This window comes from Canis lupus, chromosome 8 (genome assembly GCF_011100685.1).
Source record: "Canis lupus familiaris isolate Mischka breed German Shepherd chromosome 8, alternate assembly UU_Cfam_GSD_1.0, whole genome shotgun sequence".
NCBI classification, from domain to species: domain Eukaryota; kingdom Metazoa; phylum Chordata; class Mammalia; order Carnivora; family Canidae; genus Canis; species Canis lupus.
In genome coordinates, this window is record NC_049229.1 from 42,815,834 (window position 1) to 42,829,662 (window position 13,829).

Genomic DNA, 13,829 nt, shown 5'->3' on the forward strand with positions numbered 1-13,829 from the left:
ACGGACACAGCTCTTCAGCATGACCACCTCGAAGATCTCTCTTGTTTGCCCTTCCTCTTAATTATCTCCTCTGCTTTTCTGCCACATGGTGCCCCCTTCATCCATCCCCCTGCCCCTCCCCAAATGCAGTACAGTTTCTTCGTGTTTCTCCCTTAAAAGTGACACCCACAGTGTGGCATCCCAGATAGGATGGACCAGAAAAGAGTCTAGCAAAAGAAATACTCCCCTAATCCTCAAACTCTTCTTCAATTAATGTCACCTAAGATCACACCAATTTTCTTGGTAATCATGCACGTTGACTCATGTCAAGTGTCCCATCAACACAAACTCCTAAGGTTTTCACATCTCTCCCATCCTAGATGTGTATAGTTCCTTTTGACCCCCCCCCAAGATTTCAGATATACATTTAACTCTATTATGTTTTATCTGTCACTTGTCACCAGAATTAATCCAAACTGTTGTCATTTGAGGATTCTAATTCTGTTACCCAAGGTATAAGCTACTCCTTCCAGCCATGATTGGGTGAGTTTGCCCTCTTCTTCCTAGTGTCTAGTGAGACTTTTGAAGGGTAAACGTTAAGGGGGGTGCTCTGGGATGCAGGAGACCACTCATCCAGGCTGACATTTGTCTGCTTATGAGTCACTCACACATCTCCAGCCACCGTGTTTATACTGTCTTCCATTTCTCGTTGTCCTCAAGAGCACATAATGTTCCTGCTCTGCTTTCACTGCAATGCTATAAGCAAACTTAGGAATCCCACACCCCCCATAAAAAAAGTACAACTGATAGCCCATCTCTGTTCTTGGTGAATCCATGCTGATTCCTAATGTTCAGCGTTTTCTTTCTTCAATCTTCAGAAATCATCCCTTTGCCTATACATGAAAGAGATGATCCTTGAACCCCAAAGCAGAAGCTGCCCTCAGCTTGTTAATAGCCTAACTTGTCAACTCATTATGCTGAGCATGTCCATTTGCTCCTCCAAGACCCCTCTCCATCCTTCCCTCCCTACTCTGTGCCCCAGGAGGCTGACCTTGAGGACTGCACCACTGGGGGCACTTGCCCTCTGGCTTCAGTTGGGTTCCACCAAGAAGAAAGAGGTTGGTAGAGCAAGGCCACAGTGTGTACTCCCCTGGTTCCTCACTACTGGCCCTGGCTCCACTGTGTCTCTCTGTCCCTCTACCTGAGGCCATAACTCCTGTTGGGTATCTCTCTCCTGAGCACCTTCTCTCATGCCTTTCTCCATTTGTTCTTCAGGCTCCCACTCCTGTTAGCCCTGAAGGGCTTCACCATGCCTTGTTAGCTTTCTTTTAGCTTTGCTCATGTCTTGAGAGTTGTCCCATTTCTAAATCCTCACAATGACCCCATCGAAGTGTGCCATCTCTCTCCTGCCAGGATACTGACCAATATACTCAAATTTTGAATCATGTTAACCTAAAGAGTTAGGTTAACAGTGCTCATGTATGGGGGGCAGAGGGTATAGGCATTGAAGATAACAGCACAGTAGTTAAGTCACAGAACCTATGGTCTGTCTGACCAGGATTAAATTATATCTGCACCATTTTCTAGTTTTGCAGCTACGTAATTAATTTTATCAGCCCCTGGTTTCTCTTCTGTAAAGTGGGAGCAGTAAGCCCTCCTAACAACTTCATTGTAGGGACCTGATGAGATTATATTTGTGAAACACTAAGACAAATTGCAAGCCCTTAAGAAATGAGAATTATCAAAGATTATCATTAAGAGAAAATCTCACCATTGAAGGTGTTGCTTTGGTGCTAGGATAAGGTAGCAATGTGATGCAAGGTTTTACTCTTTATGACTCCAAGGAATTTGGACCTCAGGTAGTCGGCCCATATACTACAGGAGAAAGAAAATGTAAGTACTGTTGTTATATTAATAGCTTGAGAAGCTCTCAGTTCTATTACTTATTTTCAAGAGAAATCCTAAGCAAAGAATCTTCTAGGAGGCTGTTTTTTACATTCTATCTGATACCCCCTTTTCTATCCCTTTTTGGCATGATCTTAAAGTTCCCCAACCATGAAGTATGATTGCTACATGTTTAAGCTAAAGAAATGTGGTGCCCTTCAGCCTGCCCTTACTGAGCTTCTTCCCACCCTATCCTTCCCCCAAATGATGTTCTTACCAAAATAAGACTCAGAGAAGAGTCTCTTAACTCTGTCCAAAAGCTAAACCCAAAAGAGGTCAAAGGTTCTTCAGTCAGTCACATTTCACCCTACTATTCTTAGCTAGTAAAGGGCAAAACAAGGTTCCCCCAAGATCTGGGCTCTGTGAAAGTTGAAGATTCTGCCGAGATGAAGGAATACAGCTCTCCCTGTTAGGGGAAAGTAATTCTCTCCTTAGGCCCCATGATATCTATTCGTTGCCACGGAATCTTCCACCTACTGTGTCTTCCTTGTATTTGGTCACATTGAGTTGTTCTGCTTTTTTGCCATTCCAACCCAAGTTTTGCTACTGAACCATTCCTATTGAACCATCAACACGCTCACTCATCCTGTGGGCCATGTCATCCTCTATGTTAGAAGCTTTGAGGTTTTCTGGATGTCTGTCCTAAAGGAAATGCCAACTGTCCTGGATTCTCAGCCTAGACATGCTTCTTTTCCTCGCCCATGCCCCTCACTCTTGATTTCTCTCTCTTGAGAGGCCCAAGCCAGTCTCCTTCCATGCTCACTGCCTCTTTCCCCCCTTACTCACACAGATGCACCAAGGACAAGCATCTCTCTGCCCAGAGATATCTGCCCTTCCACATACTCCCATGTGACCTTCCACTCTCCGACCTCTGTTGCTGGAATCCCTTGAGTTAGAAAACCAGAGATGTTTCCATGACTTTTAAGGCTTGTATTGGCAAGGCAGCAGGAGAAGGGAGTGAGGGACCAAGCTCAGGATTTCAGCCTGACCCTAGATTGCTGCTGAGGGCAATGCCATGGGAAGGTGACCTCCCCACAGGCGTGGGGCCTGTCCCAATGGGATGACACCACTAAGACACTCAAGGTCAGTTCTTCTGTTGCTCCACTCCTCAAGCAGAATCCTAGGCAGATGGAAATTGAGTTTTAAGTTAAGGGATGTGGCTAGAGTTTCATTCAGTGATTTATGGTCTAGGCCAGGATTTCCAAAACTGCAAAAGAGCTATTCCTGGCCAAGTTCCTTATTAGTCATATGTGTGAAATGGAAACATTACTTTGTCAGAAATATAGTCCCCCCACCTCCTCCCCAACTCTGTCTATATCAGGTTCTGGAAATAGAGCTGGGTGTTGGGAAAGGGACTTAAGGGAAGAACACTTGCATCACTCTGGCAGTCACAATTGTGCCAACACATATGGAAAGGGATCCGCGGGACCTCAAAAAAAAAAAAAAAAAAAAGATGAACCAACTTCACATCGACACTGCCCCCAGAGGTGCTTTTCTATAAATAAAATAGATTATGATTGTTTAAGCTTTCTCATTTGTTCTTTTGCTATCCAGCATTCATCCACTTTCTTCTGGTACCCATGCTCCATTTTCTTCCTGGGGAACCCTACACTGTCCTCTGTTCTCCCTCCATGAGATTCCAGCACAGCCAATACCACCACCAATGCAGGATGAAGCACATGGCCTAGGTCTAAGCCAATCTGTGCAGCCCATTCTCCTGGACACAGTGATTAGTTTAGGAAGAGGCATCTGATCCATCAGAGCCAATAAAATACCTTGAGGTTTTCCCTACCACTTCTGGGAAAAAGACACTCTTTTCCCTAGAACCTCAAATTTGAGAGGCCTGGAACTGCTGTTGTCTCTGGTCATGTGAAAACTGAGTCTTGAGCCAGCATAGCAGAAAGCTGAGCTGAGAGATGAAAAGTAGTCAAGTCCTAATAGCATTTTATCTTAGCCCTGAATCCCGTTATGTCTGATGCTAACCCTAATTCTGGACCTTACAGTTTTATGGACCATTAGATTTCTCGGTTGCTAAAGCACTTCGAGATGGATTTTCTGTTTGGCAACCAATGAGCCCTAGTTGACAGTCGTTATTTCAAGGTACATACATAGTTGAAATGGAATGAAGAGAAAGGAGCCAGGGCCAGCCATAGGCATGTAATTTGCAAGCGCAGGCTGTGGCTCAGTGCACAGATAGAGGCTTCTCACGCACTCTAATGTGAGGAGAGCAGTACCAGGATGTACCCAGAACACATCACAGAAGGAAAAAGTTGAGCCCCAGACAGGAAGTTCCCCCTGCAAACAGGGGGAATTGAAATTTTAAAACATCAAACCATTTCCATCAGGTTTGTACATTTAATGTGAATACTACTGTAGTGAAACCTCTTATTTATACCATCATGACTTGTAGTTCCCTACAGTTTACTCCCTTTCCCTATGAATATACAAATAACTATTAATCATGAAATGACTTCTAATTTAATCTGCTTTCCCTCTAGTGGTATAGAGTTACAGTCCTTCAGAAAAACAGAACAATAAGATATATATATATATTATATATATATACATATATATGTACATTTTTGGGGGGAATCACCACTTAAGCATGATTTTATTAAGCTTATGCATTTCTATGTTATTTTCTTACATGGCTTCCAACTCATTTCATACAATAAGTTCAAGTCCAGAGCAAAGGCAACTTGCCAATCTGCGCCAATAGAAACGTTAACCCATTTATTTGGAGACCTATGGTAAAAATTTTAAGCCATTTTTAAAAGAATGTGAAACTGTTTGCTCCTGCAGGGCAATAATATATATATATAATTCTTTTTAAGCTTTCTCATTTGTTCTTTTTACTATCCAGCATTCGTCCACTTTCTTCTGGTACCCATGCTCCATTTTCTTCTTGGGGAAACCTACACTGTCCTCTGTTCTCTGAAATATATATATATATATTTCACGAGACAGAGATTGAGAGAGACGTAAAGGAATTGGCTCCTGGGTTCTTGCAGGGCAGCAGGCGGGCTGGATTCAGGTCAGAAGGAATGTTTCAGTCTTGAGTCCAAAGGCTAGAATCTCAGGCAGATTTTCTGTGCTGCGGTCTGGAGGCAGAACTCCTTCTCTGGAAATTCTCAGCCTTCGTTCTTAAGTCCATCAACTGATTGAGGGAGGTCCACCAACATTGTGGAAGGTTATTGGCTTTACGTAAAATCGAGTATTTGTAAATGTCAATCACATCTAAAATACCTTCACAGAAACATCTGGGCTAGTGTTTGACCAGATAACTGGCACCAAAGCCTAGCCAAGTTGACACATAAAATTAACCATTCCACCCAGCACGAACCACTATTCCCACCTGCTTGTCCACATGGTAGTGAGGATTCAGCCTTAGATTCTCAAGACAAGGCCAAGATGGACACTACAAAGAGGATCCCTTTGACAAAACTCTATCAGTCCCCAGCAGAGAAGAAAATCAATGATAGTGACTTAATTCAGTCTGCATGAAATGTTTTATTAATTCTGTTGATGTTAAAATGTGTGAATCAGCTCTTATTTATTAAATCTCTATTGGTTTATTTTTCACTATTTGCAGAATTCCCCTCCCAACACCATCCCAGAAAAGCACTTGAGCCCTGTCCCATGGTCTCCCAGTGGCTGAAGATATATTCCCCGTGTCTTAGCTGAAAGCAGACCAGCCTTCGGTGGTGAGTCAAGCACCTGCTGCAGGAGGGTGCGTTCACCCTGCCAGTGCTGCCTGTGGGAGAGCCTCATCAGAAGCACACAGGAAGTTGTTTCCACCTGGCTGGTCTGTTAGGAAGTCTGACTTGTGGCCCCAATAAGGACAAGTTATTACAAATCCCTGTGCTGTCAACCAAAGGGCCTCACCCTGCCTTCTGATGGTCTGGAAGACATCTACACCCACTAATAACCGAGGTACTTAATTTTATTCAATCCAGTTAGCTCCTATAGGCTTCGTCTTGGCATCCAGCCTGGGGCTAGGCTCCAGAACGCCTCCCTGAGGCGGCCACATTCCTGTGGTCCTCTAGGCCGAGAGGAAATGGTGGGTGGACGATAGGCAGGCCCTATCAACTCATGGTACTGCTCTGCCAGCAGCCCCTTGAGAGGTTTCTCCAATGGTGTTCTTTAGGCTTTGGCACTCTTAGGGCTGATGATGGCAGGTCAAAGCCTCTGATGAGGCCTGCTCACCCCAAATCCCACGTTTCCCACCCTCCCTTGCATGTGACTGGCTTCTGGCCAAAGGGATGTGGACCAAAGTAATGTAGGGCACTTACAGGGCTGGCCCTCAAAAGCATATCAGCAACCATCCAGTCCTGTCTCCCCTGACTACAGTGATCTTGACGTCACAGTCCCAGATGGCATAACCAAAGAGATGTGAGGTTCTTTGTTATAGCAGTCTAGCATCCCCATTCTGACTGATGTAGAGCATTGAAGGGAGCATTCCTCTGGCCTATGGCCCTCCTCAGCCCAGAGCCAGCTCACAGATGGGGGCTGTTCCTCCCCAGGGCTACTGAGGATAAGTGACATGTCTCCCAGTCTCTGAGGAAATAGCCTCAGACATTTGTTGCACTGGCCATGACAGGTTGGGAGCAGCACCCTTGTATCTAAAGCTGCCCAGGATCCACTCTGTGCCCTTCACCTAAAACTGGTGAAGTAATTGAATCAAAGTGATTTTTCTTGAAAAGTTACAGCTTTGAGCTCATTTAGAAGGAAAGAGAGGATTCCAGGCCCAAAACAGTGTGGAATCCCTTCCATTTTAGTTGAAAATATCCTTGCTGGGGTCCAAAAACAGAGCCTTATCTGTTGAGAATTCATGCAACTTCAAGTTCCTTCATTACAGAAAGCCTACCAGGCCTGCCATGCGGTGTGACCCATGAATGTGGGTGGGACTGCTTGGTATTTTCATACTGTTGGAAACAGTGGCCTTGTTGATCTCAGAGAGTCCCAGATTAAGCTGATTTCGCTATTTTTAATCTCTCCGGAAATAAGCAAAGAAGAGAGGCCTAATTGCAAACAGACTGAACTTTACATAGGAAATATGTAGGTCCCCTGAGGCACCTAGAAAGTGTCTGAAACCCTAAAAGCCTGCCCACCTCCCCTACCCCCACCCCTGCTCCCCTCTCTAGAGCACGTCAGCCTGCACCCAGAGAGGCCTGGGGCAGCGGGAGGAATTGGAATCAGGAGTTTAGTCTTGACCTTGGACTGGCCAAACCAGCCCATCCAGCCCCTTGGGCCCAGCGGTAGGGGCTTTGCATGAGAAACAGGAAGACATTTTACCCACAGCTTGAACCATGGCTTTGGGAAGGCTCTTTGTTCTCTCATCTCCACTATTTTGGGTTTTCTGGTCCTTCTCTATTCTGTGCTTGTCAAATTCCAGGAATGGAGAAGATTACAAACACCACCATCAAGCCTGCTAGACACACACACACACACACACACACACACACACACTGCCGTCCCATTTGCCACCCAGCCCTGGGATTTGTACCAAGTGTGGCCCAGTAAGAGCTTTATGGCAGTTCACATGGCCCCCAGCCTTCCCTATAAGCTCCAGTGTTAAAAGTCCCAGCCAGAACCCTGGGCCTTGCTGGCAGCTGTGCTGCTGGATCACTGTGGGAGACAAGACAAGGCCCTGTAGCCTGCTGTGCCTCAGTTTCCCTGCCTGTCAGTTTGGACAACCATGACCACCGCTAATTCTGAATTGTCTGCCTGCTGGTGAGACCAGGCACTGGAGGGGGCTCAGATTTATGGCACGGAAGTCCTAGAATGAGTCAAAGAAGAGAAAGACCAAAATAGATCAGGAGCTGCAGGCCCAGAAAGGCAGCCAGAGGAGATTAGACACGCTGCCTAGAGAACCAACGATGACTTTATTGAGGACTCTTGCTCATAAACAGCCAGTGTGTTATTTTAACTTTCATGGACCAGGCCGACTCTTGCCTGTGATGGGAAGTTTGGGATTGGAGCGGTCCGTGGGCCCTGCTGTTGCTGAGGCCTCTCCAGGAGCTGGGGCTCTTCCAAAGGAAATCAGCATGGGGCTGTGGGGCTTGGCCGAATGGATGGACAGATGGACAGTCTTTGAGTGAGAAAGTCATGATTATGAGGCTGGGAGGAGTGGCAAGTGTGCCCCCCTCCCCTGCTGCAGCTCTGCTGGTGGCAGTAAGTCTTTGTTTGTGGGGCATTTCTGCTGAAAAGCCTTCTTGTGTGTTACTTTTGCTTCTTGGGCTCATGAACCCATGTAGAAGGCAGTAGGCTGCGAGTGCAGAGATGGAAAGGGTCTGTATGGAACTGCTGCCATGGCTCCCATCCCTGGGAGCGCCCCATCCCCAGCAAACCCCAGCAATGCCTTACCCTCTCCCATCCTGACCCCTCACATCCTGTCTCAATCTATGGCCCACCTCACCTTCCCAGCCAGTTGCTCCTTTTACTCTTCCTTTTCACACGCAGAGCTGCACTGACAGGTCCATTCCACCCTCACCTCCCACTGCAGTGCTTCAGGCAAGTGACCCTTGAGACACATCTCTGTTTGTAGAAAGGGGCTCACAAATATCTCATTTCAGCACTGAAGACCCTTTCTTCCCTCTCACTGTCAGCTCTTAGCTGCCAGTCCATTTCCCGCTCTTCTCTGCCGGAAATGCTCCCGGCGAAGGCGAGCCAAGCCAAGCAGGTGTCTGTGGGCTCACAGACCCTCTGAGGATGGGGGTCTCTTCAGTGGCTACCAGATTGCACTCTGCCGCCAGCCAGCTCCTGGCGTCTGCTATCGGCCCTCCCAAGATGGTAGCCTGTGGAGACACAGCCCAAACCCTCGATCCAGGCCCTTCCCGGTCCAGCTCTGTTGGCAGAATGAAGCTCCCTGCCGAGGGAAAGCTGCCTGGACTGTCCATGAGGCACCCATGATAACCGGGCAAACCACCTGTCCAGGGTTGGTCAGTGCCTGGGGGCTTACTAGTGGGTCAGTATGAGGGAGGAGACGAGAGGAAGAGATCTGGAGCAAATGTCAGATTTTTGGACAAGTCATTGCTGGCAACATGTCTTTATCTGGAGACGAGTGCATGGGAACTTATAATGAAAAAGAAGTTTTGAAAGCCCTCCGTGATGTAGCCCTATGCTACCACTGCTCCAGCCAGTTCCACCCCAGGCCTTCCCCCAAGAACTCCACCTTGGCCAGACCTACAAATCCACCCCGTATCCTGCTCCATCCCTGCTCTCTGTCCTTGCTCCTTCCATTCCCTTTGCTTACAATATCTATCTAGACTTTGCCCATCTCCGGAGATCCAGCTCCAGCCCTGCCCTCCCCTCTCCCCTGACTCTCAGCCAAACTTCTGGGAAGCCTGGAGCCCCCATGTCCTCTCCTTCTCCACTCATGGTTCTTTTTGTCTACCACACGCACAAATAAAGTTTATCTCTTTACTGAAGATTATCGCATATTCTCCATTTCAGATGTATTGGCCTTTGTCTCCTTGAGTCTGTGTGTCCCCCAGCCTTATCCCAGAATGTGGGCTCCAAGGATGCCTCCCCAGTGCTCTGAGTACTATAGAGCCTTAGACAATACTTACAGATTTGATCGGTTATGCAAAAAGATAGTTAAGGATCAGAAAGATGCATAACCTGGAAAAAGTATAGAAATGTTCAGTGAGCTATGAGCATGTGCCCAGGTGGTCCCTTCTTGGAGGCAGCGGTGTAACAAGTTGGAATCCCTTTCTAGGCAGTCCCTGGTGGTCCTAGAATCCCACAGAGGTGCATGGAAGGTAGTGGTCGGGTGAACAGTGTCCTGCAATCAAACAGGACCATAAACGCAAAGCCAGAGAGCTAAACAATGTTAGCTTTACGACCCCGGGTGAGGAGGATGGTATTTACAGACTCGGTGACATGTTTGAAGCAGTGAGTTTCAGAGGCTAATATTTTAAGCTGGACATCCTGAGACCGTGATGTTCTGTTTTTATTCTCCTCCCCATCCTTCCCTCCCGTAGCCCCTGGAACTTTCCATGCAATTTGGACAAGAGCATGAAACCTCTATTGTTTCTCAATCCTTATTAGTGTTAGGGAAGGATTTAAAAGTTGCTTTGTGGAAGGTTGATTGGTGAAGAGTGGAAAACATTCTGAGGCTTCAAAAGGACATTTGCCATTACACCAAGCTTCCATCAGAGAATTTCAAAATTCTAGGCAGAGAGGAAGTTCCCTCAGAAAATTCCATGGGAGATGGGACTGGGAGGAGATACACTAAGTCCTTGTTTGCAGATGGACCCATCTAGGTCCAGAGGTTCCAGACAGTCTAGATCCACCTACTGAAGATGTTTCTTTCTCCCTCTGGAGCCCATTTATGTATTGGATAAAAGTTCATAAACAGAGGGTGGGAACCTAAAACTTTGCTATTTATATTCCCCAGAATACAAATAGAGAAATCAGTGTTTTCTCCTCCTAGCAATCTAGAAAGTATCAGCCAAAGGACAAATTGCAAACAGCTACACCAGCATCAGGAAAGTCCCATAGGCCATGGGGGATGGAGAATAACCATGAGACCATCATGTTGCTCTCCCCAGGGGCCTGGACAGCCACCATGCAATCTCACCCACCCCTCACCCCCAAGACCAGCCTTCACCTTTTGCTTGCTTTGGACTGTGAGTAGTGTTTCTGATTAATCTCCCATACATCCCCTCCAGACAGGCAACACCTACAAAACAGGCACCTCCTGCATGGAAATTAAGTCCAGAACATTCTCTACTGTGTGGGCTTTTGCTGTTTGTAAACAAACATAGATGCTAATCCGCAGTCCACCTGACCACGCTGACCAATTCTATGAACAAGTCAGAGCTGGCCAAACTAAAACATCAAATCCCATAGTAATTTCAGGGTTTAAGCCTAACTTTTAGAAGCTACTTAACAGGAAAAAAAAAAAAAAAGTTGTGCTTGTTTTCATGCTAAACAGGTAAATTCACCAGCAAAAATAATGATCTGAAAATAACTTGACAATTTTTGTTTTCACCAAAGTGAAACACTTACATAGGTTTTGTTTTGTTTTTTCCTTCAAATTACAAAAGTAATCAATGCTCAATGCAAAAAAAAAAAAACTTTGGGAAATACAAAAAAACACAACTGGAAACTTTTGATAGTTTTTGTTGTATTTCCTTCCAGTATCTCTATGAATAGTCACCTATATACCAATGCATCATATGTATTATATTGTATGTTATGTGTATTATTATATATTATATAATATTTAACTATATAAATGAAGAGATATATAGAATTCTTTACTCATAAAACATTCATTCATTCACATATATTCTTATATATTTATTTGTGTTTCATATAAAATTTCATATAAAATATCAGAAATCATCCATTTTGTCTTTTAATTTTTACTCTAAAGTAGCATATTAATTGTAGAAAATATGCTTGAGCCAAAAGAAAGGGATGAAAGGGGGCGCACCTGGGTGGCTCATTTGGCTAAGCATCTGCCTTCAGCTCAGGTCATGATCCCGGGGGTCCTGGGATGAAGCCCTGCGTCAGGCTCCCCGCTCCCTCTCCCTCTGCTGTTCCCCCCTGCTTCCTGCTTGTGCTCTCTGTCTCTCTCTCTCTCTCTCTGTCAAATAAATAAATAAAATCTTAAAAATAAAAGAAAGAGATGAAAATCATGTCTATTCCCACCATGCAGGAAAGACCACTTTCACTTGCCATATGCCCTTTCCATTTATTTAAATTTGTACATGTAAGAATAAAATGAATTGTCAAATTATACAGAAATAGCCTCATGATACATTTTATTTCCTCAATATGCTGGGATAATACCAGTAAATATCTTAGACCACTATATCTTCCTCTCCTTTGTGAGTCATCTCTTGCTATGGCTTCTTCTTGCGGAGGGGACATCATCTGGGACAATGGGCCACTGCTCAGCCTTGAAGGTCCATACTGACTTCATTGAGTTGCTAGAGGCTTTCTGGAAAGAGGGTTCCCAAATTTTAAAATCTTTTTTTTACATAATAAGAACAAAGCCAGGAAATCTAATAATGGGACTTTGCTGTAAGTCATAGTGCAGAAAAGACAGCAGGTAGCCTGAGGAAATTTCCTCCAGGTGGGAAGGGATGCAGAAAGCTCTTCCAGGCCAGGAAGGAAAGTGGAAGAGAGAGAGGAAGAAAGGCAGCAGTTAGACAAAGCAGGCCTTTCCTGCCCTCTTCCTTAAGATCCTATCTTCAGGATTGAGATGTTATTAACATCTAGAGGGAGTCTGTGGGGAATCTAAAAACATCTGAGTTGGGGCCCTGCTTTTCTGAGGTATAGTTTGAGGAGATTTCAAGTCTTTGGAGTGTATCTGGCACAAACCTAACATGGTGCCATGGGATGGGTTAGAAATGACAAGCGGTAGGGCATGTGGGTGGCTCAGTCGGTTAAGTGGACAACTCTTGGTTTCAGCTCAGGTCCTGATCTCACGGTCATGGGATCAAGCCTCACATTGGGCTCTGTGCTAAGCATGGAGTCTGCTTGGAGATTCTCTCTCCCTCTTCCTTTGCCTCCCCCCAAATAAGTATATAAATCGAAAGAAGAAAGGAAGGAAGGAAAGAAAGAAAGAGAAAGAAATACGACCAAAGAAAGAAGAAGAAAGAAAGAAAAAGAAAGAAGAAGAAAGAAAGAAAAAAGAAAGCAAAAAACATACGAAAGAAACCGACAAGAAGACAGAAAGACCCGTCATCAAATACACCTCCCGCCCTCCCTACACCCCCAAATCAGCAACTCCCCCCCCCCCTCCCCCCTCCCTCCCCCTCACCCCCCCGAACGACCACTACAAGCCAGCCCTCCAGCCTCTCCCTACCTCTCCGCCCTACTCCCTCACACTCCCTCCCTCCTCACTTCCTACCATGAGGAAAGAAAGAAAGAGAGAACAGTAACGCAAGAACAGAGGTGAATCGGCCACAGCAGTCCTTAAGTCAAATGTTGCCATGAGACAGCACTCCTATTCTCCCAGCTGGCTTGAGTGTCTAGGGGATTCCTGATTCCCTGATGGGTCAGCTCAGTAATAGGAGTGCTAAGAAAAGGCCTAGGGTTGGGAAACACACACACCCCTCTCCCCAGCACCACCCCAGGCCACAGTTACTACCCTAACTGGTTAGCACACTAATTTTCACATGTGGTTCGATTAAAGAGTCATTTACTGAGTTCCCTCCCCACGAAAGGAACACAATGATGAGGCCTCACTCACCTAAAGCGCAGGTGCTACAGGACCTTAGATGTGGGAATAATTCCACAGACCCTCTGCATCTGCATCAGGCTCTCAAGCCTCTGAGAGGTTGGCCTAGCTGGGCATTGTTCCCTCATCCCATCTTCTAGGCCTTTCTCATCTCCCTGGCCCTCCCTGGAGCTCATATTCTCTTCTCAATCCTCTATCCCATCCTGCTTTATGCAACCTTTCTCCCACACACTGCTTCCACAAGTCTTGGGGTGCTCATGGTAGTAGCAAGCCAAGGGTAAACAGGGCCAGGCCCTCAGGCTATGGTGAGCAAGTCAGGAAAATGGGACCAGAATAATAACTGGGGTGGAAAATGGGTTATAGTAAGTGTTATTATTATGTATCACTTATAATTAGTCTTACTATGTGCCAGGCCCTGGTTTAAGCACATTTACAGTATGAACTCATACATTTGTGTTAACTCGTGCATTAACTCATAACTCAAATGTATGAGCTCATGCTACATCTGTATCAACCTATGAGGTAAATGCAACCATGATTCTTCCTCTTAGAGATGAGAGAACTGGCACGGAAAGGCTAAAGTGATTTGCCCAGGTCACATAGCTAGTAAGTAGAAGCTAGAGCCCCATCCTGGTGGGCTGGCCCATAGAGGTCCCAGAGAATCTAAAACTTCCATAATAGCTTTTGGAAGATTTCCCAGCAAGCA